The sequence below is a fragment of the Meleagris gallopavo genome, chromosome 10 (assembly GCF_905368555.1).
Source record: "Meleagris gallopavo chromosome 10, MGAL_WU_HG_1.1, whole genome shotgun sequence".
Lineage (NCBI taxonomy): Eukaryota > Metazoa > Chordata > Aves > Galliformes > Phasianidae > Meleagris > Meleagris gallopavo.
This window is the reverse complement of record NC_139413.1, coordinates 25,942,701-25,968,124: the sequence shown is the minus strand read 5'-3', so window position 1 is coordinate 25,968,124 and position 25,424 is coordinate 25,942,701. Positions and strand designations below refer to the sequence as shown.

Genomic DNA, 25,424 nt, shown 5'->3' with positions numbered 1-25,424 from the left:
CACAGCTCCTCACATACAGAAGAATGTCAGGGGCCCCCTGAAGGAGCTGGAGGGCTTGGTCCATGTGGACAGGAGTGTGGAGGAGGAGATACAAGTAGCTTTCATTTCTGTCTGCTCTCCAAAGGCTGCAGCAGCCTTGCCAGTGCTCTGCTACGTCCTCAGGCCAAGGTGCAGGGCTTTGCATCTCCCACTCAATCTGGAGGCCAAAGACAGAATGCATTTTAAGGTTAAAAGTTAATATTCAAGGAAAGCGGTGCATAAGGGCATTTTGCTGTCCTTCTGCCTGGTTTCTACCTGCTCAGTGCTCAACAACTTATACTTCCAATTCATCATTACAGCAGCAGTGGTGACAAGAACCAAGTATTTCCACTGGTGATTTGCAGAAGGTTAGCACAGTCTCTTGAAGCTGAAGGAAAACCTCAGCTTTCTGCCCTCAGCCTAGGGTGTGTCAAGGAATCTATCCATAAGGGAAGCATTTCTGGTTATGCACTATATACTAGAAAATCCCTGTGGTCCTATTAGAGATGCATTTCAAGGTGCTCCAGGGGTAGCCTATATTAGAAGTTCAATTCTCCCCATGGGAAATAAGAAATATTATAGTGGTTAACAGAGAAGGAAGAAGCCACTGTATGATGTTCTTCAAAGCCAAATAATCTGATTCTTTCTGTCCAGCATCAGCAGAGGATGATCTTACACAACTTCAAAGCACTTAATCTGACTTGCAGCATAGACATCATTTAAAAAAATCCCTTTTACTTGTCCTCCCTAATCCAGATAGTCTTCAAAATAGGACTGCGGTAGAGACAACATGTTTAACTTACACTTGGTAGACTCTGTTTACTTGAGGCAGCCCAAGAATAAATCACAGATCTATCTTACTGTCTTACAGTTTAAGATAATACCTGAGCACAGGACTGTGACTCATCAGTGAGGGAAAAACGGCCATTCCCATTTTGCAGATGGCAAGCTGAGAAAGAAAGGAGGTCAACAGCTTATCCAAGGTCACGGGAGGATCTGCTGTCAGGCTGAAAAGTGAACTGAGATCTCCTGACTTCATCCAGTGGGACAGTGTTGGGCAGATTCTTCTTTCTCTCAGGAGACACAGCAAAGCTTTCAGCAAATCCAGCATGAGTGGCACAGAGCTGACACTGTCCCAGGGAGCTCTTCCTTCTCTGGAAGTACTTAGATGGAAAATAAATACTAGATACATCCAATTCAGTATTTAATAACCTATCACTGTTTTAAGCTAGAACAGCTTACCCAGAAGTACAAAAGGATTTCTGGTTGAGTGAGGACAGCAGCACTGAAGTCCTGACATCTGATCTCATGCTGGAATAGAGCTCTGCCTGCACAGACTGCACTTTTTCACTAATCCTTTCAGTCTTCTAATCTACCTCTGTCTGGTGTGTTAATACTTGGCACTGAGGCTGTGATCTCCATCACAGCTCTTCAGATGTTAGCACAGAGAGACCCGATTTCAGACAGGAGCTGCTCTAAAACTGATACAGAACCATCAGCATCACCAGAGAGCTTCACTGGCTCCCAGAGGCAACCTGCAGAGTGCCCCTCTTGGGACAGCTCCACATTGTCTGCCTAGACAAACTCCTCCTTAATATAGACAGTGAGACATGTCACAACCATTCTAGAGTACAGTTTAATGGACACATTACAAGACACTTTTACAGAGACTAAGCTCATTCCCTCCCCTCAACTCAGTAACTATCCCAGACAGATCTCATTGAGAAAACTTCACCTGGTAAAAAACATGATTTATAAGCAAGATAAAATGTTTCGTTAAAATATAGAGAGAGGAAATTAAGAAGCTGCTTTTTTTTTTTTTTTAATGGTTAAAGCCAATTTTGCTTCAGAAGCAAATACTTACCCTTTTTTCAGGTCACTAAGTTGAAGCCTGGATGTTATAAATCCATCATCAGTGTTTCCTTACAACTATAGTAGCTGACACATCTGAATTACCAGGAGCTAAAAGCATGCCAGAAGAAATGAGCGCCATCAAAACACATCAGAAGGAGGGGAACAGCAATTGCTTCTGTAATGCACCTGACTGCTGACGGAACAATATTAGCTTGCTTTCTTTGAGAGTGGCCACGCGTAAAAATGAGTTCATAATGAACAAATGTCTGTCCATGAAGAAATTGATTTAAGTGTATCAATTAAAAATTAGCTCCGGCATCACTAGAGGGATGTTTTTAGCACTATTAATGCAAAAAGCATAATAAAATTCTTTTTGAGGTTCAATCAAGTACCCCGATGATGGTGTATATGCACCACTTCCAGGGAGCGTAAATGACTGATCCACTTAAGAAGTTGTGAAACCTTGATTATATCCATGTCATATGGCTTTTCTTCAGGACAGAGCTGCCCGGAAAATAATTCCTCCCTTCCCCATAAAACATTGACATTTCATTAGAAAAAGATGATGATGATTAAGCAAACAATTGTGGATAAAATAATCCCTAAGTTTTTGACGTTCTGGGGAAAATTTATGTTGAAAATGAGATTCTTTCTCAAAAAGTTCAAAGGTCATGTTCATGTCTAGATTCAAGAAAGCAATAAATGTGTTGGTCACATTTCCATCAGGAACATTATTTGGTCTATTTAATAATGTAAATTAATTCACAACCAAAATAACTGTAATCTGTGAAGAAAGGAAGTCCAAAGGATGACTACTGCAGTTTCATTAAGTATAGGATACTTCTGTAAAAATACAGGTTAGGGATGAAATACCCTAAAATGATGGTAGGGAAATCTTTGGGGTTTGAAACTGCTTTTGCCTCAAAAAGACACAGTGCCCAATGGTTTTGTCTCTTGTTTTGCTCTGTAGGAAGAAGATTGCTCTTAAATGCAGTTGCCTACTGTGGACAGATGCGATCTCACGACAAGGAAGGGGATGTGCAGAAAGAGGAGAGCCTGGGGTAAGCTGTTGGGCATCAGAATAACTCATCATGACAGAGACCACCACAATGTCAGCATCTCTAACACTGCGCATGTCAGAGAGGTCCTCAGAAAAAAGTATGGCAAAGATGGAGCTGTGGGCTGTGAGACGTGCTCTGGTGATCAATGCTTTGGATACCACTCCCCTAGAGAACTCATTCTTCTCATATTCTTTCCAGAATTTTGTGATGCTGAAATGTACGTAAAGAAGTCAGAAAAAAATGTGCCAAAGGCTTCTCTATGAAAAGTCAAAACTCAGTACTTCCTCTTTATTTCTGGATGTAAGCTGGACAGAACTACAGAATCCTGAGGAGTTCAGGGCTTTGAAATTCTACATTTTATAATGCAAGCTTGGGAGCATTAAAGCTGTCATAAAAGGACAAGGGCAATCTGCCACTCTAAGCACATTCATATCTCAGGTATATCATAGCACTGCGTTATCAAAACCAAGCATCTCAAGAAAGGTTGTGTGCTTTTTTAAGAAAGAAGATATTTGTGGCTTAACATTAAAGGATGATGCTTAAAGAAATCTGGGATGGTATTAATCATTTTAACTACTCACCGATTTAAATGCTAGTGTGTTGATAGATAAATATGCACCTGCTGGTCACGTTAACTTGCCTTCACTAAAAATACATCTTGCGATACAAGAAAATGCTGCAAAAATGAATCACCACAACCTAAATCTAAACTAAAACCTTTAAAAACTAAAATGATGGCATTTTTTTCAAGCCATGTTTCCATATTTCTGTAACGCCATGCCTTTGTTTTTGAGGAATCCCTTGTCCCTCTCCTTCAGAAGAGTGTTAAAGAGTCAGTGCTTGCTTACTCAGTTCTTTGTGACTTGTGGCCTCAAGGCCTTCTGCAACACCAGCAGCCGTCACATCAAGAAATACAAACATGAGGTTGCAATGCTGTTGCTCATACACTGGAACATAACCACTTCATTTGCACTGGAAGAGAACGAGGCTTGGAGCTCAGTTCTTCATTTCTCAGTGTAAAATCCTGCAATAAGAATAGCAGGACAGATGGAGAGGCATCTTTAGGATTTCAGAATTTTCCTTGGTTGCTGCACCATTTTAAACAGCTGTAATTTATTTTGTACTCATAGGAAGAATAGGAAGCAGCAAACTGCTTTGTAGCCACAGCTCCTATTTCACGTGTTCCACCCAATGCCATTATTTGAAGATTGGCTTATGCAACTTCTCTATTTATTACCAGTTTGTTTTCCCTTTTGTTGCAAGAACCAAGCTGACAGCTGAACATATGTACTTACAATATGAGCTCATGCTCAGCAAGAAAAAACTAATTACAATGGCATATTGTTGGCCCATACCCTGAATATCTTGCCTCCAAAGACAGCAATGCACCACCACTGCACTGCCTTGGGAACAGCACAGATGCAGTGGCAGAGCTTCAAGCTCAGGTACCAGGTTCTGGGCTGCAGCACCAGCTGTAGGAGACACATCCAGGCAGAAGATGGACACCAAGAGGTGATGAATCTGGGAATAGACAGGTCCTTGGTTACTGTAGGGACCTTGGTAATACCTCTGAGCATGACTTTTTGGTTTATCCTAGCATGAACCTTCAAATGACAAGATAGGTGAGTGCCATCCTACTCTCTACGTAGCAGGAGAGCGTTCATGGCATGGTAGGAACCTTCACCACTGCCCCTGTCTCCAAAATGCAATCTGCACACAAGAAGGAGAAGAAAAACACGCTACTTCTCATATGGCTTTTTAACAAGGCAATTCCAGGGCTCAGTGCCAGCACTCCTGGTATGAGAGTGCTTATGTTCAGCTGATCGCTCCTTTGGACCATCTCAGAGCTTAGGGTTTTGTACACCAAAGGTCATATCCTGAGTGGGATAATAGCTGATCTGTGCCACAGTCAGTGGGACCAAACAATGTATTTCTGCAAGCTTCCAGCATTCCCTCAACTGAAGAGCTCAGAATCCACCGTGTTATTGCAAGAAGATTGTATTATTCCAGATGCAGTAGAAATCAAAATCATTCTGCATTGTAATATGGGCTTTTTTACACAGCAAAAGCCTCCAGCCACAACAGCAGCAAAAATTAATAACCACACTTATGAGGTCCAGATATGTTTTATCATTATTTTGCAGGCATATGCTTTGTGCGACTCGGATCATTTATTTCCTTTTCATTTTCAAAAGCTAACACATGGCCCTGAACAAAAATTACACTTCATGTTGTATTTTTTCAACTCGGTTAAAACCATGGCACTGGTTTTGTGGAGTTTTACATAAGAATGTGCTGTTTTCTATGACTTTTATGTAATTTAATTCCAGTAAACCAGCCAGAAATAATCTAGAAAGTCTACAATATGTTTCTGAATTCAGTGTTAGGGATTTTAATACTTTTATTGATGTCAGACTTGAAATTTGATTTGAGCGTGGGAGTTAGTCGCTTCCCCATCTCTATACAGAAATAAAACCCACAGTGTGGACAGGATAAACTCTTCCATCGTCTCCAGGACTAGAAGGGAGGACTGTTAAACTCTGATCCTCATCATCCAAATGAGGAACTACTGCAAAATAAAGAGCTGGCCATCACTCATTTTTCAAGTGCCCAGGACTTGAGATACACTGCAGAAAAGTGAGGAAAATAAAAAAACAAAAACAAGTTTTCTCCCTTATTGTTTTGTCTGTTGTTGACAAACACGAAGCAATTTTTTGAACAGATGCCCAAATAATGTGTCTGTCTTTCCTTTATCTGTTCAGCTGTGCTTGGCTGTTAGAGATGAAATCCACTGCATAAGGCAGGACTTCTGGGAAAGAGTGTGCTGGATGGGGGGAAATAAAGGGATTAAGGCTGGCCTTGAGAGGGTACCCTTTTGAAAGGGTAGCACATGTGGCTGGTGAGCCCCAAGGCCAGGGAAAATGTTTGTGTGGCTACATAGTAAGGAGTGTAAGAGAGAAAGAGAGAAGCTTTGGTGGTGGGATCCACCATTGCTCTGCTTGGGGCTGGACCAAGGGAGCTTCACCAGGCACTCAGACACGACTCTGCTACAGCAGTGAATCAGAAATGAGACAGAAGTGATTCACAAAGGGTGAAGACTTCACCACTGGCATCCGAGGAGCTAGGAGGACACACAGCTTTGAAAACCCCACAGCATGCTGAACTGCAGCAGTGTATAACCAAAGACAATAAGATTTTGAAAACAGCAGCTACATCTCCCCATAATTTTTCCCCAAAATTGACTGTGTCTCTGAAGGAAGGCCACAGAAAACAAACAAGCCATTCAATTTGTAACACTTAAGACATATTTCTTGTCTGCATCCTCCTTTGCCTGCTTTCCTTCCTCTTTTCTGTCTGTTCTGCTTTCACGTGGACGCTGTTCTGAGCACTGAGTGGGATTCTGACATCAGAGGAGAAATTGGTTGCGACAGAATGAAGCATGATGCACACAGAAAGAGGAAAAGGAGCAGCAGGTGGATGAGCTTGTCACGTATTCAGCATTGCCATTTGTCACTTGTGACAGCGGACTGCACCAGCGTTTGATGTGATTGCTACAAAGAACTGTATCACTTCATTCTTGCTTTGGTTGGAGCTACAGTTCTGAAGGTTCAGAAATGCTCAGCACTCATGTTTTAAATTACAGCTAATTCATTTTGATACGCCTTTTTCTTGGATCCATAGACAATATGACTGCAGTGAGGTTTCAAAAAATCAAAGGCAGGTTTCCCTGGGAGATACACATCAGGCTATGCCTGTGTTTCTGGGGTGTTGCAATACAGCTCATTGCAACCGAGCAGAAATCAGTTCTCCTTTCTTTGGTAAGAGCTGGACAAACAAAGCAATTTCTAGCATCCTAAGAAGAACAGCTTCAGAAAAGACTTCCTCCATATTGTCGCGGGCTAACCAGCACCAGAACCACAGTTACACCAAGGTCAAGATTGAATTTGTTGCCTGAAGAGATTGTTATTGCATTTCAGTTTCTATTAACGTTCCAAGGTAGCATAGCAGTAATTTGCCAGTGAGAGGCAGGGGTCGAGGGGAAAGTAATGAAGTTACAGTCCTTGATTGTACAAATGCAACTTGAGCCTTATTTTAGGATGTTATCTATCAGCCCGTCTGGCAAATGTCTGTCTGGTAATAATGTATCTGTCTGCTGAAACAAGCCTAAATAATGCAACAGTATATCAATAATTAATAGGCACATAGGTCAACAAGTTCAAGATAGCTACAGGCAAAGGAGATGTGAAAGAAATGGTTCATTTGGGGCAGCTGCCCAGCCTGAAATCACAAACGCGGCTCTGCACAGAAAGGAAGATCCAGAGCGTGGCTCTTTCTGCACTGCAGCCTCACAGAAAACAGGAATCTGCCCCAGTGGCACTTCCCAGGAAAACGGGATCACCCAATGTGGCAAAGAGTGGCAGAACCTGCCCTTTGATTAATGCCTGCCCTGAAATGCCCAGAATTACTACCTTCAGCACCAGAAGAAGGCATCATTTCAAGATCAGGCAAACACCTCTAAGAGTTTCTTCTTGCACTCAATTTCACCAATGCACATACAAATCCAGTGCAAAAGATCTTTTTTTTTTTTTTTTTTTTTTCCTAATCCCAAATAAAAGAAAGGCTTTACTTCATCTACTTGTAGCTGTCTGAAAGTTAGGTGCCAGACAGCAGCTGCGGCTTTCTCTACAGAGATACAGACATTTTCAGACAACGACTCACATCACCCCAAGGAAAGGTTTCTAAGGCAAGCAGGACGAAGCACCTTGTGAAGGTGCCCCTCTCTGGATGAGGGGCATTTTGGGTGCTGAAGTCAGACAAGAGAATCCCTTGCAAAAAGTCAAACGCTGTGTCCTTCCCATGAATGGTTTGGGGAACATCAGATGTCCTGGGAGGATGGCAGTGCTGAAGGCAGGTTGTCTTCACAGCTCCAGAATGTAACTCTCAGAAGAAAAAAGCAGCATCCCACGCTCCTGAATTGGGCACCTAACCTCTTTAAGGACATCTAATAGCCCTTACAAGAAAGGCCAGCAGAACAGGTATTGCTGATTTTAGACAAGCGGATGATAACAGTACCTGAGGTCACTTACTGACTAAGAAAATTTGTGTCTGAAGTAACCTCAAGTGTTTTAAAATGGAAAGAACAAAGAATCAATGCTATCATATAACAGTGATCAAAACCAGAAAATATCTGAAAATGGAAATACAGAAAATAAAGCATTAAAACAATAATGACCTTCTTCTGGGAAGCGTGCAGAAAGTCCCAGTATTTTGCTAACAGTAATTCCTGACCAGCAGTCAAAACAGGACGGTGGGCTCCATTCCATGCAGAAGCATGATGACATTACTTGGATCCAGCAACACAAAAGCAGGATCAAGGTTCTTATTTGTAACTACACAACAATAAAGTGTTACTACAACAATAAGCACAAGTATGGTGTGGTACAAACACATCACCTTGGTAAGCAACTGTGCATGTTAAACTCATCTTAATGGTAGAAACTTAAATGCCTGGGGAAAAGAATTACTTTTATTTATGGTTGGTGTTCTCTGTTTTCTAAATAGAAGTATTAGAGAAGAAAGCACAGCAAGCATCACAGCTACATGTTGAGAAAACCACAGCCTACTTACAAGTGATGCAGTACAGAAGGGAAACTGAAAGTAAAAAAAGGGAATCACAAGTTGTAAAGGCAGTTCTAGTAAAATGTCATTTTTAAAAAGCAGATGACCAAGATAGAAAAATCCCAAATTAATATTTACAGTAAATTTTACTTTTGAAGTTTTGTGATCAGTTAGTTACTGAAGATTCTGTCAAAGGGATTTTCTTCAGAGTGAAATCCCAGAGCATGGAGGCTGTTTTGCCCTTTAGCCTGCTTCTAAATAAAAAAATACTGATTCTGCTCTCAAGGATTTACAACAAACTCAGTGTCCTCAGTAATAAGGGCTCAATGTGATCCATTTCTGAATAAAAGTGAATTAATATTGGGAAAGCCAGGGTTCATAGTCATAGCTCTTGACAATGCATGTGAAGCATGCATTGTCTACGTTCCTTTAACATGGCACATGGCTTTTGGGGAAAAGTTTTCAAAAGCACCAGAGGAGTAAGAGCATCACTTCCAGCCCTGCAGACACCTCCCAGCTTCTGGGGAGTTAAAGCAGCTGCTTTAACACCATTCACACAGCCACAATCCTGCAGATGATCCTGGGCATTGCTGAAGGGTGAAATGCGTCTCTGAGGGCACCTGCAAATGATTCCAAGATGCAAGGCACTGAATAGGAAAAAGAAGTATCTGGCACCTACATTTAGGTGGAGTGCAAATTTTCCGAATTAAAGACATTCCAGTCATACAAAAATGATCAGATGAGAGGACTCCTGGCAAGAGCTGTAGTTTGTAATTTTATAAAGAGCCCTAGGGAGGAAGACACCCAATTCTCTTTCAATCTGAGTGACTAATGCCCTTCTTCTCCTTTGAACATCTGCCTACGTTACCTGGGACGTCACCAGGTTCGCTGCATCTCCTAAGGGAGAACAACAAAGGCCAATTTTACCAAGGTATAAAACTGGATGTCCAGAGTTCACTTATGAAGTAAGAGCAGACATCTGATAGTGCAGAAGTAATTGCTTTTATCGTAACACACCAGTCTGTCCACTTTGGTGTCCTGAAATCAGAAAGCAAGTTCCATTGGTGCACATCATCATCACCATCTTCTGACTCCTGCAATTTCATTTCTCTGACCTCTTTTTATGCCATCTCCATTTCCTTTGTACAAAGTTCCTCTGTCCTGTGTTACAAAACTCTTCTCAGCAATTCAGACAAAAGACGGAGACTGCAAGAGGCACTCTGCTCTCACAGCAGAATCTGGGAGTGCCCAAACTCACGATTCATTTTATACATTCAGTTACTTGATCCCAAATCCCTTCTCACACATATGGCAGGGAGGATTATTCTATTCATGCCTCACAGTCTTTAATGGATTTAGGACACAGCCCTTAAAAATGTATAAGAGAGACGGGCATCGCATGAGTTTGCTATGGATATTTTATGAGCAAGTCTGGGTATGTGCTGTGTGCTTGAAACAAAAGACTGCACAATTTGCTACCAGGGCAGGATCTGTGTTATGTCTTGTACTCAAGGCCTCTAAGAAATCTTGGGCAAGAAAAACTGCAAAACAAAGGGACACTACAATCTAGTAAATGGTCAAGACAGCACCAATGTGCTGCACGCACTAACAAATATAATTCAGTCATTTCAGACAGCAAATTTGATTTAGGAAGCAGCAAATCGACCCCTCTTTTTTATTGGCTATTATTTGGGGCTTGCATTTGTCAGTTAACTTACATTTGGAGCAAAGACTTCCATTGCTGTCAATCTGATTAAAGGCTTTGGTTAACATTTTTGAAAGCATCTACCTAACAAAAAGGACATCAGTGGTGTTCAGGTACCTAAATCTCTAAGGTATGTATTTAAAGGTTTCCTAAAGAAGCTGGATGTGCTCAGCACGAAGCGCTTTCCTATTTCCAGTTTGGCTATAATTCCTTTCTCATCTTTAGGGTAAGATAATACTCACTGTGCACTAGGTCTGCCAATGCCTGATAAAGGCAATAGGTTGGATGCAACCTCCAGATGAAGAAATCCTGGTAAGAGCTGACCACCAGATGCCAGGAGGAAGACTGTGGTCCAGGCTTCTCACCTTCTTCTCTCCACATATATAACAACTCATCCCCTCAGGACATGGGTGGAGGAGCCCCTTCCCTCATCCAGCACCAACTGGAACTCAAGAATAGAAGGAAAGTTTATGGTCGTTGGAAGATGGGCAAGCAACTTATGACCATTACCAGATTTTTCTCTTTTATAATCTGGTCACTGCAATCCACAGGAGTAAGAGAGTGATGAGGCAGGACACGATGCTGGACCAAGACCATCTGCCCTAGGAAGACTCATGCTACTATGATGTGTGCAATCCAACGTTCATCAGCCTTTCCAGACCTACTTTCCCCAGTCTTCCACTGCAAATATAGCAAATGCTATTTACATTCGCTTTGTTCTGTTAACATTATTATCACTAATAGATAACTACTGCTATATTATGTGGTGCATAAGATACACTTATTCAGTGCATTACAAGTGGAGAGCTGAAGGAGACTGCAAAGCTTTGTAACAGAAACTAACACTTGCATTCTAACTGCACTCACAAGCATATGTGACCAGTGCTCCATTTAAAGCTAAAAATGTCAGCATTTTCCTTGTAACTTTACTCAGAAATGAGTTTTTAAAGAATCAGCTCTGACAGAGATATTAGATTCAATCTTCTGTTTCGGTGCAGATTCATCACCACAGGGGGCCCGGAGGAATTTTCACACATTACTTTTACATGTCACTATCTTTTTTCCCATGGGTAAAATCGAGTCCCTTCTTTGCTGTAACTTATCAGTTGCTACTATAAACATGGCATTATATTCAACAGACCAGAATTTAGAGAGCAACCCAATAACAAAGCTTAGAACACACACGCTCTTTTGTAAACATTATATTATTATGAGAAATGTAACTTCTATTTGCCATTCATGGGAATGCTCTTTCTCAAGATGTTTCTCAGTAGAGAAACGTAAATAACTCTGAAGTGGTAGTTTCTATAGAAACTTAATCTTCCAGTGAATTGGAGGATAAATAGCCTAATTTTCTACTTTGCTTTAAATCTCACAGAAATGTGGAACATCTTTCCGAAGTGGCAGATAGTACTTTACAACTGCATAGCCATATTGTCTTTGAAGCTTGCTGAAAAGATGAACCACTTAAATCTTCAGAAGTATCCTTAGGTAATATCACCATTTCCACTAAGAAGGGGAGGTAGAAAAGTAGATAAGAGAGCTGGAACAGAGCAGTGTGTCACTGCCTCACAGCTTGATGCCCACTCACAGTTTTGCTGCTGGCTCTATTACAGCTGACGGTTCATCTTATCCCAGTCTCAGAAACCATCAGTTTCACTCCCATAAAGAAACGGTTTCTCTCAGCAGCAGCTGTAGGGTGAGGGCTGAGTACAACCCAAAACCAGACAGCAGCAGTAGCATTTTTCAGAAACTTGTTGGTTTTGCCAAGGTGTGATGAGTGAACGAGTTCATCTCAGGGCTGGCAAAGCTGCTGCAGAGAAGAGTGTGGCCGGCACTGGAGGGCTGCCTATGGACTTGTAGTGTTCAAGGAATCTGATGCTGGGAAACCATTTTCCCTGGCATCGACAGCCTCCAAAGCTCCCATGAGAGCCGCAACAAGGAACTTCTGGCTGCCCCCTAGGCCACTGGGGAACGTTGTTTCCATTAGGTTGCTTGAGGAAGGAAGCTGAAGCTCAGCTGGGCTGAGCAGCCACTGCTGTTTTTTTTGTTATGACACTTCCTTACATCACATGGAACAGACAGAACAACATTATAAGCGCGGAGCCCCTGAATGATGCTTCCCAGGAAGGAACTGCAAGAGTGATGTGTGCCCAAAGACCCATTCCTGCTGCTCGGAAGCTTCTGCTCCTTTAGCTATTGCAGCAAGTGCCTGGGCATCAGGCATCTCCTCCTCCAGGGTGTGTCAGAGCCAGATCTTCATCTTCCTAATTGTGCTGCACATCCCCATTATCGCCAGCCCCACACAGATGCTGTGTGTTCGTGCTGAGATCAGAGCTGTAGGAGTCGGCCCTCCTCCGCACGCCAGATGGCTCGCTCTGCTGTGCTTGTTTTGGTGCTTGCTTACCTATTTGCTCCTCGACTTCTGACAGTCATGTGAATGTGAGAAGGGAAAAAGGAAAAGGCTTCCCAAGAGCTGATAGGGAAAAAAAGAGATCAAGAAGTTTCCTTTTTGTGTGTTATCTCAAAACACAGAAAACATACTCAAGAAGCATTCTGAACCTTCTCTGAAAGGAGAGAGATGAAGAAATAGGGCAGGCAGAGATGAGGAGAGCTCCTTGGGGTTGAGTCGTGTGGACAGATCCACCAGGGCTCCAATGCCCGAGAGACAGAAGGGGACAAATCAACCCTGAAGATTGCCCAGCCTGCCCGATGATTTGACCAACCTCCAGTTTCACTGCAAAGTGAAGAGCAGATATTGTCCACTTGAGCTTTCTCCTTCAAGAAATGGTGATATATAAAAGACTGTAGGCCTGTCCAAACACAGAAAACCTGATTTTGCTTTCTTGCTTTTAAGAATGAGCATGTTTTGATTTTATCTAAACAAAATAGCTTGTACTTCGACATCACCCTTGCAGTAAATAAACGTACAAATACATAAATAAATAAAAACTAGTGAAAGTGAAGCATTTTACAAATGTGTGAAATTTCTTCCATGGGCTATTTCAGTCTGGTACAATCCTACTAACTGTTGTGATTTAAACTGCAAGTTGAATGAGATCCAGCCCTGGGAGGTATATAATTATGTCTAAAAAAAAATTTCCCAAACACTGATTGCATGAAGAATCTTGAAAGCGTGACCCATCTGCATTCTTGTAAACAAGGCTTGTAAACAAGAAGGCAATGCGCAAAATTTTTACATGATTTTGTTTTTAAATGTATTTTAGAAACACCTTATAAAAGGTTATCTGAGATTTGTGGTTAGTTAACATAGACCACGTGATAATCCTTGTGTGCTGACATAAAGGATAGGCCACTTCATTGCTACAGTGTTGGACTGTGTCATGATAACTGGTAGACAGCTCCAGGCACTCCTCTCTAGTGATCAGGTCAGGAGCAAATCCATAGCACAATGAGGCAGAAATCATATCTTATACCCAAGGTATAGCAGAAAGGCAAGCAATAGGAGGCAACTGGTCACTTCACCATGAAAATGGCAAAGCATTGGTTAAAACTCTGTTGAGGAAAACACCTTCAACCAACTACATGAGCAGAGCTACTTTCCTTCAACCTTTTCCTGTGTAGTTCATTTCCACCTCCTGTTTTTGACTTCTCAGCCAGTGCAAACATCACACACAGGGAGATGTGTGCCAGGCAACACCAGGCTTCCTATCTCTGGAACTCATATGGTGCAACATCTCTTCTACACAGCCACCAGCTTGGGAGGCTGTTCCTTCCTTGGGGAAGGAACACAGCTGAGGGCACTCTGTAGACACTGTTCTGCTCAGAAAATTATACCCTTTTTACTCGTGGTTGTTTGAGATTTTGTTCTCCTGCTGTGTTCCTTTTGTAATTGCCAATTAAACAGATATCCAAGAGTCAATTCATCACCACTCTAACTTCACCTGTGTCAGGCAGGTGAAACTGGTAGGTCATTACCTATAAGGGCAAGTGTTACTCAGAAAAGCAAGTTGGGTGTCCCCAGGGAAAAAAAAAAAAGGCTTTCTTTGCCCATCACCGCGTTGTCCCCCAGTATTTTTGCTATAGATAGGGTTCAGTGAACATACCTTTTCCTTCTCCCCACCACTACCCTCTCTGTTGCTCTCCTATCTAGTTCCAGTTTAACCAAATGACAGAACCCTGTTCTCCCCATCAATGATTTTATTTCTTTCCCTAATTGTTCCACTGCCAAAAGTCCTATCTATCTCTTCCTTTTCCCAGTGGAGAGCACTTTGTCATTTTGTTTCCCATCTGATTTGAATTCCTCCCTCCACGTGTGGGTGATGAATCACTGAGTAATGGCATTTTAAAAACTCCACAGAGAAAGTAGGTAGACTCAAACCTGGGGGAGTGCATATAGAAAATGTCAATGTGTGCCTTCAACTCTGAGATCAGAAGTTCCCAAACTTTCCCACTGTATGAACAGTGCCAAAGGGCTGGCTGCTTCCTTGTGGACATCTTGGTGGCAGCTACCACAGCCAAAACTGGAGCCATGTTATAGACACGAAAGTACAACACCTAATATTTTATCTTTTATTTATGATTTATCATTACTGATCATGTCATATAATTATATGACATCATCATATCATAGATAGCAGAAAATTTCAAAAGAAAACTTAGTTACTAAATTTACTTAGAAGAAAAAAAAAGTGCAAAAACTCAACAAGTCTGTTTCCATTCCATATTACTGCTTATAGTAATAGAATTCTTACTACGAAACACTTCTGTGTCAATAATACTGCCCTTTCAACGAGGAGCCATAGAATCAAAAAATGGCTTGGGTTGGAAGGGACCTTAAAGATCATCCCATTCCAACCCCGATGCCATGGGCTGGTTGCCACCCATCAGATCAGGTTGCCCAGGGCCCCATCCAACCTGGATTTGAACACCTCTAAGAACCACTGAACATAACATTTTTCAACCATTTGCTTATCAACTATTGTCTTTTCAGATGAAAGTGAATTTTAATTCTTGTTATTGCTCCTAGCCGTGCAGAGGTTGCCTGGGCTCGTGCATCAGCAACAAAAAGCCCGTCTAATTATAGGGTGATTGGAAACAGCAGTCATATATTCTCACTACAGCCCGTGTCTCAGTGATATTTTCATTCTGAATCACAATTTGATTCAAGGCAAGAAATGAAATTCTTATTGCTGGAAATTCTTCAATACTCTTTATCACCTGCGCACATGACACAGAAAAGCTGTAGCACAAATCTGTCCAGAACTTGATGTGCTTAAGAAATAGCATGTTGTTTAATGACTTTATTCCCAACACCTACATGTTTTGTTCCTATTACTTGTGCAGCTGTCACATATGACAAAGAGATTAATTCTTCAGCTGAGGAGAGAGAAGGAGAGGGAACAGTTTACGGCCTTCTAAGCATGTCTTTTTTTCCAAGAGGCAAATACAATAATAGCACTATGGGTTCCATACTGGTTATGCCTCAGTGACTTCCGTTCAACTTGTTCAGCCTATAATTGAAGGATACTTGCTCTGATTGCCAACTCTACCAGCTCATACTGACATCAGAAAACCCAACAGTGTTCTTTCTGGCTTATGGTTCATCATCGGTAAAGAATTCTGCAAAGAAATTTTCCTCTGTGTGCATGAGTATAATCCTGAAAATTATGGCCTTGGTAATAATTGCACAATCCCCAGTCCCCTGCAAAATCCTTGCGGTGCACACACAGCCCACAAGGCACTGCATATGCACTACCGCCTCCTGCTTTCTGCTCCCCACAAAGCCCCAGCCCTGTGAGCAGTGATGCTGCTGAAGTCACTGACTGATGTTTGACATTCAGAGCTCCCCAGTGCACCCCCAGCTCCAGCCCTCACTGTCTGCACGTGTGTCTGGGGTTTCGGCGGATGTGAGCTATACCTGCTTGACATGAGCATCTTCTGCTCAAAGAAAGCTGTGTTATTCATCTGCCCTGCGATCCAAATTCCATGGCTACAGATCTGTTACAGACACCTTTTATGAGCTTCCTGCCTGACCAGAATGAACTGGGGCAGAAATAAGGAACTGCAGAGGTAAATGTCAAGTCTGTAAAGAGCAATTCAAGACCAGTGTTTGCTAAACACCCCAAAAAGTGCATTATACAACAGTCAAAAAGAGCTGAGACATAAAACTCTTATAGTTCATTATAGGACAGAGAGAAAACTTAGCAGACACAGTGATGTGTTGCCCTTTCTGATGAGCCACCTCTTACCTTGAAAAATCTATTCAAACCTCAGTTTTCCTTTGGTCATGCTTCTCAAGTGTCTGATTCTGCCAAAGTCCAGATTCCCACGACACAGATAAAGTGGCCAGAAGTGACAGAGAAAAGAACATTTGAACAAGTGTTTTACACAAAAGAACTGTACAGAACAATACTCTTAAAAACCTATTTTTGAGCAAACTGACATTGCAGTTTTTTTTCATTTGGATTACAGACAGAGGCTCACAAACCTTAGAGTAACAAACATGATGGTTCTCACTCAAATCAGAGAGTGACTCAGCACTGCAAGGAAAAGCAAGACTAAATGTTGTGAAGTTTCAGCAAAGCCAGCCGAGGAGTGAGCAAGCAGGAGTCCAACTTGGAATCAGACACAGAGTTTGCATCAGGGGAAAACTTTACTGATTACATTTTGGAAGGGGGTTGTCACAGGGCTGTCTCACTGCAAAGCTGAATCTCATGTTTATATTGGAACCAGCATCAAATAATTCCCTTCTGGGTATAAAATCACTCCGAAGAATTCCAGGAAGCCCTTCCTTACCCAGGAAGTGTTCAGAGTCCCCAAATACATGAGAAGAAAATATCTTTCCTTCCACGTTTCCCAATCACAGGCACCTCCTTCTGGCTCTGGGACGACCCTAGCACTATTTTCAGAGTTCTCATCTTTCACCCGTATCCACAAGACAGCTGGCCCCACGGAACGGAGCAGCCCAGCCCCTGCTTGTCTCCAGCTGGGGATAACTTGTACTGCTCACAGATTTCTTGAGAGCAAGCCCGGAGATAACCTGCAAGCAGAGATAACCCCTGCTTGCCTTCCTGCATCCCTTGACAGCTTCTGAAGGAGACTCTTTGAAAGCAGGACTGAAGGGGTCAGATGAGGGGTAGGAGAGATAAGGAAGATTGAAGGGTCTGGGGGAGTGCAGGGGCACAGGGGGAGGTTTCACAGGGGCTGGAGCTGCCGGTAGTCAGAGAGGCTCCAGGGCAACCTTCCAGAGTGACCTGTGCATCCCTCTGACCAGCACAGCTGACAGATCCCAGGTCATCTTTCTAATCTTCCATGCTTTACATGCAAAAAGAGTATAAATGTTTTTATTCTTCTGGATTATTTGCATGGGCTAGAAACATAGAAACAGGGTCCAGTTACATGAAGCTGCTGCTCCCCACCTCGGTTCACACTGACTCTGCTTCACAAATACCCAAATGTGGGCACGGCTGGGATGAAGCGGTGTGTTCCAGAGCCAGGCAGGAGCAAACAAAGCTGGAGGTGGGAGCAGCAGCTAGTATCACCTCAAACCATCAGGAGAAGCCATCAGGAGACACAATGACCGATCTCATCCTCTGCCAACACATCTGCTTGGGCTGGGATTCCAGGCGGGGAATTGGGTAAAAGGAGGAATAATGCCATTCCCTTACTGACAAACGTCAGCAAACAGCGTGTGCTTCTGAGCCGCTACGTCCGTGTCCTACTCACACTCACCCCAGACGTTCCTTTTTAATATCCTGTTCTGACTGCTCCACATTTATCATGTAAATTAATTGCAAGTACACGCAGAATATAAAAATTAAAGTTGGTCTGCATAAAGATTATAAAATATGAGAACTAGTTGGGGGCTTTAATAATGCTCAGGGTTAAAGCCATGCTGCCACTGCACAAATACATAAGGACAACATGCATCATGAGTTGTACTTATTTCAGATGAAAGTAATTTGGTTTCCAGCATCTTCTAACTAGCAGCTCTGGAGACCTCCCAGCTTTCAGATTTCTTACAGACGGCACAAACCAAACTCCAGAGGCAGTAACACTTGATCATCCAGTAAAGCCCACTGGTGTAAGCCCTTTAGAGACGGTGCGAAAGGAGCACTGAGCAGTAACAGATACAAGAGCTGGATTCAAAAAATTCTGAAGAGAAAAAATTATCTCAAGCATTGTCATAATGGCAAAAGTTGGAATACAGTGAAATTTTGGTAATTGCATTTCTTACCTACTGGAAAGAAATATTTTTTCTCCTAAGTAGATCTTCCCATATCTGAAGGCCGCATTGCTATGAGCATTGCTCTGGCAGGGAGATGCCTGCAGATCCCAAAGGCAGTGCTGCCTCTGCTTGCTGCTCTTGAAGCAGAGATGGTGTTATGGCTTCCCTGGGGCATCGTCAGCTCCCACCAAGGGACCCATCATGCATTTCTGTGCTGACAATACTTTTCTGCCCTCTACTCTTGTGCTGGGTGCTAATCTAGGGGTGGTAAAATACCGACCCTCATGATATCTACTCAGCCCTACAGTATCCCAATCTTTCTGATAAGTGTACCTGTTATTGACATAATATTGTCCCAAACACAACAGCATGCTTATAATCTAAACAGCAAAAGAGTATAATTCAGACTCAGCATCTACTGCAAGCAATACTTCCAAAAAAGGGAAAAAAATATTCCAACTCAAGCTCACGAGGGCATTGCAGTTACTGCCTCTAGACCAGTGAGCTTCTACCAAAGTGACAATTCTGTGACATCAAGGGTAACATTAATGGCAATCAGGCTTGAAACAATCCATGCATCAAAACTCTAAGTGCAGGGAGCTTGGCATTGATTTTCATGCTGTAGGTTCAAATGTTTTGACAAATTTAGTAGACTTTTCAATCAGAAAATAAGCAAGGAATCCTAAGACACAGGAAAAAATCTTCCTGATGGAAATATATTCTCACATCATCTCCAAAAGGACTGTAAATCTTCAGTGAGTAACACAACAGTACTACTCCTGTAGCTTACTCAAATTGTCTACATTCACTGAGCAGGAGCTGCAATCAGGTTACTGCTGGCTTCCAACACACAAGGTAGAATACTTCTATTTAAAAGACTTCGGTCCTAGTTCCTGAAGCACAGAAAAGCTTATTTCACTTCAGGCAGAGCACATCCAAGTGGATGAAGCACCATGGAGAAAGCTATTTGTGCCTACTGATAGCTCCCCACTGTTCACACAAAGATTGAATATGCAAATAAATGCATCTGAGGAACAAAAATACAGTTATGTTGGTCATCAAAAATGCTCTGCAATTTTTGTTCTTTATTTATATATGCATATCTATCTCATACAAGAAATCTTGAACATTGCTTACATGTATTGAATTGTTTCTAACATGCTTTAAGAAACAGTGAAGAGTTTGAACTTCCCTGAACATGACCAGAAGAATTTGTATTTACCTGGACAGGAAGGAGCATAACTTTTAAAAGACAAACGATGTGACTACAGAACCAGCTGTAATTAATATAGTTTGGCCTCATTCTCCAAAGGAGAAAAAAAAATGAGAGAGAGGTTATCACCATGAAGTACTAGCCACAGACTCAGTAGAGGATGAAAGAAAAAGATTAAGATGTGGATTGTGGTTCTTGTTCAGATACACGTCTTTAGAGGAGTACATTTCACCTAATAAGTCATTTTTGCTCCATCAACCAACCGTTAATCTCTGGTAATGGTGTTCCAAGTTACTGACTGAGTTGAAATAGGTGGAAAATGAATGCGTCGTGCAGATCCTGGATACCTGCAGTTGTGAGGCTGTTGACATAGCAGAGGCTTGGTGTGCTCCTGCTGCAGCCATGTTTCCTGTTTCTAAAATCATGTTCTGTTTGAAAAGGGGCAACTATGGGCACACATGTGCCGTTTATAGCTAGCTTTGTGCCAACATAAATCAAGCCCAAATGCCATCTCGGTGACATAATGTAAGACTTATGCTTAAGGGAGTCCACAGTCACAAGTAAGTGGGTTCCAAAGTAATTAGTTTGAGGAGTCGACTTACATTTCCATCTCACAACCAGACAGACTGCCTCATGGTTCCCTTGGCTTCTTAGTGTCAGACTCCCCAAGTTTCACTCTTCCATTTCCTTCACTTCCTCACCTTTCAGGGTCAAAACTTAACACAGTAAAGGGAAATGAAACAGAGAAAAACAAAACAAGCTGTGAGCAGATTAAAGCAATGTCTGATGTCAAGAGATGCACGATTCCTTTCTCAGCTACAGGTAAGAAGTAGCAATCATTTTATGTCTGCAGCTCCCAGTATAACCAAAGCTTAAAAAATATTGAAGTTTTCTCGATGCATCCTGACTTTTAAACATGTTGCAGCATTTTAAATGAATGCTATTTTATGTTCAGGTCAGCTGGATTCTACTATGTTATTATTATTTGCTTAGAAATGGGCTGAGAAGTAGACAGAAACCTTCCTACACTTCCCTCAACTATTGGTGCTGTAAATGTACAGCCTCTGAGGCAAAGATGTTTGCAGAGTAAGCCACAGTAATGTATCCTTCTTCTTGTTAGAAAGGATGGATCAGTCCTCTCTGCTGTCTGCTAAATGTCTTCTCCTGAGCAGGACTGAGAGAATTACCATCAGGCTGTGATTCTTGCAAAATTCCTGCTCTGGCTGCACTGCTGACACACCCATCTGCTCAGAGGAACCAACTTGCTGGAGTCAGGGTCCAATTCCTTCCCCAGGAATATCAGAACATTAATTCTTACTGCCTTCAGCAGAGACTGGATTAAAAGTAAGTGACGAGACATTCAATTAGTTCTGAGATAAAATGGCTCATCCAGAAGCAGGCTGAAGAGATGTTTTATGGGATGTAATTAGCTGTTGCTTACCCAGTTTACGTACACTTTCCTGAGTCAGTGGGCATGAGGCCATTTAGCAATTCATGGGATCAGCCTTCAATCAGGGATTCCCACGTTTTCGTGGCAGAAAAAGCTGGAACAGATTCACAAAACCAATACAAAGGTAATAAAAGGTTATTAGCTATGTCCCACAACATTTCTCACATCTCATTGAGGAGGTCAGAGGAATTATAGCATATTTTTGCAGATCCTGGACTATTGTTAAACTGTGCTGTTTCTATATTCATTCCAGCAATACTAGTGTGAAATCTGTTTCTATCAGACAGCCTATTTCAGTCTTTATGATTTTTAAAGAAGAAAGGACAGTGATAACAAGGATGTTGCCAATGAGATCTCCTCTGGTTCATTCTGAACATTCAACCCCACTTTCTGAAAGTATTTCAGCTCTGTTTCTGATCTACTCTGATGAATGTGCAGCAGGTGAAAGGGCTGCCTCAACACTTAATGCATGTATCTCAGAGAGTTTCTATAGAGGTCATCATCATAGCATGATCAATACACAGTGAAGGAATATAAGAAGCCAGTAAGAGAGGTCAGATTTTGTGGACTTGGGGAAAAAAGTGCCCAGAGACAAAGAATACGAAAACAGGTGTCAGAACATAAGAGAGCACGGCAATAACCCTTCCTGGTGAATATGTTTTTGCGTAGCTAAAGCTTCACTAAACTACAAACCAGTGTGAAATGAAAGATTCTCATTCCCAAACAGATTATTGATTTTTTTCTTCTTTCTTATTTTTGGTCCAAGAAAATCCGTTTTCACAAAATGATGCCATGGCTTTGAAAATTCTAATACAGTTTGCTGAACATCAGTAGCTTTTTCTTCAACTGCTTCAATAGGGATACAACATTTCCATGAAGATGAAGATCTGAGAGAGGAACTTGGCTTTCCTTTTTTCTGGTTACACTTGGTTACACATTCTGCCATGCTTGCCATGCATCTGAAGAGATGCAAACAGAGTGGAAAAATTATGGCTGGAGGAGTTACTCAACAAAATAAAGAAGTGCATGTGTATACTCATAAGGAAACAAAGAAACACATACAGGATTGTTTGCTATAAGAATCTTCTTATTTCAGAGGAGGAAATGCAATGATTGTATGTTTTTAATGTTTATGCAAAGATGATGAACAGGTAGAATAACTGAACAAAGCCATTAAATAAGACTAAACTCCCCAGACATGGTTACGCAGTTTAACTTAACTCATGCTTATATAGGACTCTCTTAATCATGTCTGAAGACAACTCAGACTTCAGAAAAGTAAAAATAAATGTTCCGAGTTTCAAAGGGTGGGTCTGCAGCTCAGGGATGATGTAGCTTTTGAACAGTTATTCCAAATTCAGAACCAAAGTCATCTGCTACATGGCAAATAGACAAATATTCCAACTCAGAGACAAAAGGGTCCTGAAAGAAAACGCACTGAAGTAATCAGCCACATCTAACACAGTAACAAATGAGGTGAGAATAGGGGAGTTACAACGAGTATGCAAGTAGGAAAGAAAGAGATAATGGACTTGATGATTGTCTAAATTTTATTTACTTTTTTAGGAAGGGAAAGTGTCTTCTGTCACATCCTGACTCTTGTTTGCAATATCATTTTGCAACTTCCAAACTTCTGCCAGTTAGGAAGAGAACACTCTTACTTTACATGTGATGGCAGGATACCCTATATTGATGGGATGATATCACATGATAGATGAAAGATCTCTCGTCCTTCTCTTATCTATGGTTGTAACCAAAAATCCAAAAGAAGCAGAAGTTTGCAGTAGGCAGCTATTGGTTAGTCTGCCCACCTTCTTGCATTTTTCAGGGTTCTCCTGAATGACTCCTGATCCAGGTGATAATACATAGCAATGATATCTTCAAAAATTCCTTAATCAACATCATAATCTGGCTTTACCACCAAGCTCCTGAAACTCGTACGCATGCAGCTCAGAGAAGACACTCCCAAAGCTTAGAGAGGTCCCCAAACGAGGAGCACAGAAAGCCCCAGCGCTGAGATATTGAATTGGGGGGAGAAGAAGGGGGTAAAAATGCAAGGATTTCCCATGTACTCCCAGCTTGCTGGTGAGTTCTTGACACAGGTCTTGGCAGAGTTTGTATCCAGCTTGTGACTCCTCCTTTTCCTGCTTCTCTGCACCCACCAGATGCTGAGCCCAGGTGGTGCACTGAGAGCCCACTTTCCAGCTTCCCTGCAGGAACCAACTTCTGGCTGTACAGAAGCACTTCGGTGAAGGACAAAGGAAGAGGAAGCAGAGGCTGCTTCCAGCAGCAGAAGGGGCAGTGGCCCTAAACTGGTGGTTTTAAAGCTGGAGGAAGAGGTGGAGCAAATACGAAGAGTATGTAGGAAGACACAGGAAAAAAAGTCTGGAGCAGTGCTGATATAGATCCTTAGGTCAGTGTAACCAGTAAAAAAGATCACACAGTCAACCAGGAATGAAATCATGGCTTGAGCATTGATTTTGTGCCACCAATAAAATCCTGTGGGTGTAGTCATTTAAAGGGTAGGCTTTGCCTGGCTTTTTCATACTTTGGAGCAAATGCAGTCATTGTAGCCATGGAGCTGAAGGGAAATGATTTATGAGGACAGAGCTAAATGCTTATAGCTAGGTTAAACAACAATAAGGGCAGACATAACAGCCTACAAATACCCACAGGATTAAATGTCAAAGAGTGTGAGGAATTGTCTTGAACAGTAAGATAAATGTGCTAAGACTGAGATGCACTGGCCTGTGGTACACTTGCCCAAACAACTGAAGTTTTGTTGGTTGTGACTAACATGGGCAAAGCATGAGCAAATAAAAGGCAAGGAGTGATTCTGCCCTGCTGCACAGGTGAAAGGGTTTACTCAAATCTATTCCACATTCAGATCAGCTTTACTTCTCCATCACAGCAGAAGATATCTGCAATGCTAAGCAAGGTATAGGAGTTCAAGACAGCATTCTGGAGACATACTGCAACTGCCTTTCCTATTATGATTTTTTGACAGCAGCAATTACAAACCTTATTTCATCAGGAAAGTTTCAAGTTGATTGTATAAATGAAAAAGTCACATAGCTGCTATTGCAACGACTAAGCACATAAGATCACTCATAGCCAGAAAGACTATCCACCACAGCAGTTTCATTACAATTAACACCCAAATTACCCTGCACAGAGGATGTGTTAACATCACACCCTACTTCATGCCCACTGTAGCCCCTGAAACAGCTCTTCAAAGGGCCTGAACTTCATTTTGTGCTGAGCACCTCTGTGAGGGGTGAGCTCCAGCCCAAGGTCATGTTTCCAGGAGGTGAGGATTTCAGCAGGAGCACTGGGGAATGCACTTGATGGGCAAAACTGCTGTTGGGGCTACACTGAAGAAGAACCCAAGGAGAAGGGAAGAAATATGAGGTGAAAAAAAAGCACCTTTGAACTTTGTTTCACAGCATAGTATTGCAACCAGGGCAGGGTTAGGAGCAAGAGGTTACAACTAGCAAGGTGGAGAGGTAAAAAGAGATTGCCTCTGGATTCCTCAGATTGTGAAATTATTGCCTCACCGAAGGAAATACATACAGGCAAAGGAGAGAAACAGCTGCTGCATACGCAGTCCTGAATTATAGTAAGGGGAAGGTGAAAGGAAAACTAAAACAAAGCAAATGCACCACCACGGGAAACAAATGTAACCCTAAGATACTTTGCATCTCCCTCCTTTCTGGCAGATATCTTTCCCAATCACTGCGAGTTGGTCTGTGTGCATAAATTGGATGTTTCCTTTTCTTCCTGCCCTCACTGGGATGCTGGATCACCAATGAATGTGTTGCTTTCCCTTGGGCTGCCAGGAACATCACGTGCACTTATCCCTGACTCCTGAAAAACAATCCCAGCACTGGGTGCCCACTGACAAGAAAGAAGAGACAAACAATTCCTTGGCTTCTTTGCGTATGAAGAAGGTAAATTGCTTGTGAACACCCAAAAAACTTTCTTTAGAGGAGCTACACCTGGGTGATTCCTGTAGAGAGAGAGGACTGAGTGAAACCCAGGGAAGCTGGGGAGGGATTTGCTTTGGCTGAGTGCTGGGAGGTGGTTCTCTTGATGGCTATGTGTTTTCAATGCATGTGCAGAACGAAAGACATGTCTGAAATTAGATAGGGATTTCAGGAGTATCCAAAAACATACTATAATTGGCCTGCCTTCTGAAGGCGAGGAAAGAGCTGGACATCCCAGGGGAAATTTCACTCAATGTCTGATTTCAAAGCGTTTTTCCAAAAGATGAAGGAGTATTCAAGTACAAAGAACCAAAGCAGCCAACTCAC

At 42.1% G+C, this 25,424-nt stretch overlaps 1 protein-coding gene across 9 annotated transcripts in view; it reads right to left on the bottom strand.

The window, feature by feature from the left end:
- Positions 1 to 25,424, bottom strand: part of FGGY (FGGY carbohydrate kinase domain containing) — a 284,157-nt gene that overhangs the window by 182,694 nt on the left and 76,039 nt on the right. For 2 of the 9 annotated variants that reach the window (XM_085231830.1, XM_085231831.1), the window contains exons 4-5: positions 21,103 to 21,205; positions 20,264 to 20,994 (exon numbers count right to left, since the gene is read on the bottom strand). The exons of 5 other annotated variants lie outside the window; for them this stretch is intronic. The gene's annotated coding sequence lies outside the window, so the exon portion shown is untranslated. The remainder of the gene's footprint in view (positions 1 to 20,263; positions 20,995 to 21,102; positions 21,206 to 25,424) is intronic. 2 more of the 9 variants (XM_085231832.1, XM_085231833.1) reach the window with 2 other exon arrangements.